General features: G+C 49.9%; 1 long non-coding RNA gene across 1 annotated transcript; it reads left to right on the top strand.

The window, feature by feature from the left end:
* Positions 1-309: 309 nt before the first annotated feature.
* LOC141027793 (uncharacterized) lies at positions 310-4,549 on the top strand. Its single transcript, XR_012189718.1, has 2 exons — positions 310-606; positions 2,019-4,549. It is a non-coding gene; the product is annotated as an uncharacterized lncRNA (long non-coding RNA).
* Positions 4,550-6,067: the final 1,518 nt, after the last annotated feature.

The following is a 6,067-nucleotide window of genomic DNA, read 5'->3' as shown; positions in this document are numbered from 1 at the left end:
TCATAATTATTTGGCCAGGTTGGACATTTTTCAAAAATGTTTTGGTGGCCAAACAATTTGCAAACAGAAAGAACATCGCAATGCAGTAAAAGAAAAGGAAAATGGGAAAAGTGCACTGTGCACTTGGCCCAGTTGACCCAACAGTGTGGCCCGGCCCATTTGGATCGGCCTTTCCCTAACTCCCTGCACGCACGCGCACCCGACGACCGGCTGACCGTCGCAGTCGCACCAGCTCGCCTCCTCGCCTCCTCGCATCGCTACAGGGCACCGGGGTGGATAAGAAGACCACCGCGGACACCCTGGGCAGCCCCAGATCTTTTTCTCTCTCCCCCTCTCCACATCTCCCTCTCCGTCGATCTGGAACGGGGCCGAACGCCACCGTCGCCATGACCACGCGTAGAGGAGGCCACCTAGCTCCCGTGCCTCCTTCTCGAGTCCCTCCGCTCCGCCATTTCCTTCCGCATCGCCTGCTACCGCTGGGTCAAGCCGGGAGCCGTTGTGCCGAGCACCACGAGCTCATCTTCTTCCTCAACTCCGACGAGATCCTCCGACGAATGCGCCACCTCTGCTGCTCCTAATCTGTCGCTGGCCATATTGTGCCGCTTGGTGAGCTCCTCGCCGTCTCCCATCACTCCCCGGTTCCTCTCTGCACCCGCAGCGCCGAGCCCGCACTTGTCGAACTCCGGCCGCCGCCTGTCGTTTCGTCGTCGTGGCCACAGCAGCCACAACCTGTCCCTGAGCACGCGGTCGTGCTTGGCGCGTCACCGCGGAGCCGCCAACGCTCGCTGACTGCCTGGTCGTGCACCGCCAGCGCCCGCTACCTCCCGCGCCTGCACATGTCTTCCCTCGTCGCCTACCGCTCGCTTCGCCGGTGCCTCCGCATGCCCCTACTGCTTGCCGGCCCCTGCGCCGTCCACCGCCGCAGCCGCGCCCCCGCCGTAGTTCCCGCCGCTCCCCGCGCCGGCCTCCGGTCGCCGCCCGCGTAGCCCCCGACCACGCCCCCTGCTACGCTGCTCCCACGCGACTCTGCTTGCTGCTTGCCGTCGCGCCCCACCACTTCTGGCGGAGCCTGCCTCCAGCCACCGCCCCTAGTCCGTCCCGTACAGCCCACACACGGTCGCGCCCCCCGTCGGGTCCGGCCCGCGCCCCACCGTTGGCCGCCGCACACCGCTGCTCCCCTGCACCTCGCCACACCGCGCTAGCTGCTACCTCGGCTCCGCCGCTCCTGCCGGCCGTGTCGTGGCCGACCCCCCTACTTGCGTTCGCGCGTGCACGCCGGCACCTGCTGGCCTCGCCCAGGTCGCAACGGCCGCGCCTAGGGCCTCTGTTGTGGCCGTGCGTGGATGCACGCCCGCCCCTAATGGTCGGCTAATTAGTGGGCGCTAATCCCCCACTTAACACTAACCCCCCTCTCTCTAAACCGCAATGACAGATGGGCCCCGCAATTATCTAAGCTAAATTATCTTTTCTTTTAACACTTGTGTCAATGACAACTGGGCCCCGCATGTCGGTTTGACCAAGTCAACGGTCAACTCAGTTGACTGCTGACTGGACCTTTAACTGGTCAACAGGGCACCTCTGGACCCCACTTGTCATCCACTAGGGCTAGATCTTAGTGGGTACAAAGGGTTTTTCTGTTATTTTAATATTAAAGTTTTTATTTAAAAGTAAATCTCGAAATTGTTTAAAATCTTTAAAAAATCATATAAAATAATCCGTAACTCGGATGAAAATGTTTTCTACATGAAAGTTGCTCAGAAAAACGAGGCGAATCCGAACACGCGGGCCGTTTACCTGTCAGATGCCTCTAACTATCTGAACATGGAACATTCCCCCTCCAGTCATCTGTCTGACACAGGTCTGGAACCGGGAATACCTTCCCGGTTGAATTCCCCCTTCACCTGTATCGTGCAGCACTACATTAGAACACTCCTAGCGCTGCGTATTTGCCATGTTATGCCTTGTGATGCCTTGTTTGCTCTGTATTTACTGTTTCTTCCCCCTCTTCTTTCCGGTAGACTCCGAGACCGATGTTTCCCCTGTGATCAACTACGTCGACGACGACCCCTCCTTGCCAGAGGAACCAGGCAAGCCCCCCCTTTGATCACCCCGATATCGCCCATTCCATTCTCTCATGCTTGCATTAGATTTTGCTACTGTTATTGTTTGCTCCTATTCTGATACATAGCCTGTTTATTGCTCCTATCCGATCAACGGCATCGAAGACCAGGCCCCGGCACCGCACATCACTTTCCCCTTAGTTGCTCGACACTACTGGGTTACTATCGAGTGCTGAGGGTGAGACCTCTACAGCACTTCTGATGTTAACCCTGTAGTGTAGCTATTCGGTCGTGGTCATCGAGTGTGATTCCGCCTTAACCACTTCCGATATGACTCTGTCGTGCAACCCCTCATGTGTGACCCTCAGGGGTGGTTCCTCTTACTTTCACCTTGATGATTACATCGAGTGGAATTCACCTGGGGTGATTCCTCGGGTTTTCCCCTTAATGTTTGGACACACGGATACCTGGACTTTACAACTGTTACTTGGAAAGGCGGGTCGACCCGAAGGGGTACCCGCGAGTGATGTGGAGACGGGTTGACCTGGAGGGTGCCCACGAGATAATTACAAGGCGTGGTCGAGCATTCCTAGCCCTTGCCGCAAGACCTCGAGACGGGACAACGGGGTCACATCTTTCGTGAGTCTCTTCTTGTTACTGCGCGTTCCTAATCCACTACGATTTGGATATTTGATCCGAGAGGCCTGTGGCCTGATAGCACTAACCATCACGTGGGCATAGTATGGGCGTTTTGCGTCGTATACATCAGCCGAAGCTTAATAGACGTCAGCAACCAAGCGGCGCGCGCCGGGTTGGACTGCGTAAGCACCTGCCTTTTTGCAGGAGGTAGCTAGGTCTGCTCACTGGCCGCCCACGCAACGTGCAGGAGTTCCCGGGACGATGGCCCATGACCCCTGGGGGCATAGGTTTACTCCGGCGTGGTTGACCTCTCTATTAAGCCTAGGCCGGGTTGCGACGTATTGTTTGGCCGAGGCTGGGCATGACCCAGGAAAGTGTGTCCGGCCGGAGTTAATCAAGCGTGGTGGGTAAGTTGGTGCACCCCTGCAGGGAAGAAAACATCTATCAATAGCCTGTCCTACAGTAACGGACACTTGGAGTTGTATCCCGGTCGATAAAACTGGAACTAGATACTTGTGATGAGAATTGGATTGTGATGAGAAATGGATAGTATGGCTCTGGGATTGCTTTCTTGCAGGGAGTCGAGAAAGGATCTCTGGCCGAGGTTGATAACACTGCTACTACTTTACTTTATGCTACTCTACTCCCTCCTGTTGCTGCAAGATGGTGGTTTCCAGAAGATGCTAGTCTTTGATAGGACTAGGTTCTCCCCTCCATTCTGGCATTTCTGCAGCCCAGTCCACATATACAGCCTTCCTTTGATAATGTTGCATATGTAGTGTAGATCCTTGCTTGCGAGTACTTTGGATGAGTACTCACGGCTGCTTTGCTCCCCCTTTTCCCCCTTTCTTCTTCTTTCCGGTTGATGCAACCAAATGTTGGAGCCCAGGATCCAGACGCCACCTTCGACGACGACTGCTACTACACTGAGGGTGCCTACTACTACGTGGAGGCCGCCGATGACCAGGAGTAGTTAGGAGGCTCCTAGGCAGGAGGCCTTGCCTTTTCGATCGTTGCTACTTTTGTGCTAGCCTTCTTAAGGCAAGCTTGTCTAACTTATGTCTGTACTCAGATATTGTTGCTTCCGCTGACTCTTGTGTATTCGAGCTTATGTATTCGAGCCCTTGAGGCCCCTGACTCTTGTGTATTTTAATTAGTGCCTAGAGTTGTGTTGTGATATCTTCCCGTGAGTCCTTGAATCGAGGGCGTCACATTAGTGTACGATTGCGTGTATGATTAGTGTACGATTGAATCGAGGGCGTCACATTAGATGCTTGAGACTTCTTGAAATATTATCTTGGGATGCCTTAGGCATCCCCAAGCTTGAGCTTTTGTGTCTCCTTAATTCCTTTTATATCTCGTTTCCCTAAATCTCAAATACTTCATCCACACAAAACTCAACAAGAACTCGTGAGATAAGTTAGTATAAATCAATGCAAAAACCTTATCATTCTCTACTGTAGCAAATAAAAAAATTATTATTCAACATTTCATACTAAATGTCTCTGCATATTCAATACTCCTATCCTCAAATAGAATCATTAAACAAGCAAACATAACAGGAATCTGCTGAAACAATACAGTCTATAATGAATGTCAGAGTATCAATACTTCCCTAACTCCAAACATTATGAAATTCTACCACACTGTAGGAAATTTATCAGAGCTTATTATGCAAAAAGTTTCAACATTTTATCATATTCTGGCTTTTCTAGGGAATTTTTGCAACAGCGATAAACTTTCTCTTTTGAAACAGCAACATGTATACTTGCAAAATAAGCATGGTAAAGGCTATCCTTGACATTTTTATTGAGAATAAAGATGCAAAAAATTATTCTAAATAAAAGAAAGCAAATCCTAACAAAATAAAATGACGCTAAAAGCAAAACACATATCATGTGGTGAATAAAAATATAGCTCCAAGTAAAGTTACCGATGAACGAAGACGAAAGAGGGGATGCCATCCGGGGCATCCCCAAGCTTAGGCTCTTGGTTGTCCTTGAATATTACCTTGGGGTGCCTTGGGCATCCCCAAACTTAGGCTCTTGCCACTCCTTATTCCGTAGTCCATCGAATCTTTACCCAAAACTTGAAAACTTCACAACACAAAACTCAATAGAAAACTCGTAAGCTCCGTTAGTATAAGAAAATAAATCACCACTTTGGTACTGCTGTGAACTCACTCTAAATTCATATTGGTGTAATATCTACTGTATTCCAACTTCTCTATGGTTCATACCCTCCGATACTACTCATAGATTCATCAAAATAAGCAAACAACACAAAGAAAACAGAATCTGTCAAAAACAGAACAGTCTGTAGTAATCTGTAACTCTCGAATACTTATGTAACTGCAAAAATCCTAACAAATTAGGAAAATGTTGGGACCCCGATCCTAAGTCACACCGATCTAGCATGTAACACATCATATCACTTTGCGGCCTCACGCACGGTACTCCCACGGGTGCCACCTTACCTGTCCCGGGACCGTTTGCGCCTTTTGACTCACGTATATCATAGTGTCGCTAGCATCCATATGACAGAGTACCCGGGCCGACGTGACTAGTCGTAAAACCAAAGTGGCACTAACTTACAGGGACAGGCATACATGACCCAGCATCGAACGTGTCGGTCATCAGCGAGTGAATCCGGGCTGTAGCAACTGGGCTAACAGGACTCCGGGAACCCGGGCTGTAGCAGGCTAGCAGGACTCCGGTAGACACTGCGTGACATTTCCCCAAAGGGACAGACACAGGAACGAAGAAGGACACATGCCGGCCAGTCTAAGTGTTCCGGAGCAGTAGCAACTGGGCTAACAGGACTCCGGTAATCCGGGCTGTAGTAGACTACCATGGCTCAGTGGAAGCACTAGACTACATTTTCCCATAAGAGAGGCTACCATGGATAGACAACTAGGTTGTCGGATCCCACTCATAGCCATACACATTACACGTACGCATAACATGCAAGTATGTGTTGTACAACATGACATCACAACATAACTCAAACTCATCTATACGTCTATACGTATACTAATTAGCGACTTCCAAAAAATTACCATGTTAATTAAAAAATATGAGCCGTTAATCTCCGATGGACCGAGTTATAACGGCCAGATTTAATCAAGAATTAGAATTAATCAGTCTATACCTATACTAATTAGCGACTTCCAAAAAATTACCACGTTAATTAGAAAATATGAGCCGTTAATCTCCGATGGGACCGAGTTACAACGGCCAGATTTAATCAAGAATTAGAATTAATCAGACAATCACGTTACAAAAGGACACCTCACAAGGCCTGGAAAAAAAGGAAAAGAAATAGTCATCTATAGAGGTTCATTGGAAGAAAAGGCAATCACGTTACAA

Source organism: Aegilops tauschii, chromosome 7 (assembly GCF_002575655.3).
Source record: "Aegilops tauschii subsp. strangulata cultivar AL8/78 chromosome 7, Aet v6.0, whole genome shotgun sequence".
In the NCBI taxonomy this organism is placed as follows: domain Eukaryota; kingdom Viridiplantae; phylum Streptophyta; class Magnoliopsida; order Poales; family Poaceae; genus Aegilops; species Aegilops tauschii.
The sequence above is the reverse complement of the archived record's forward strand: the minus strand, read 5'-3'. Positions and strand labels throughout refer to the sequence as shown.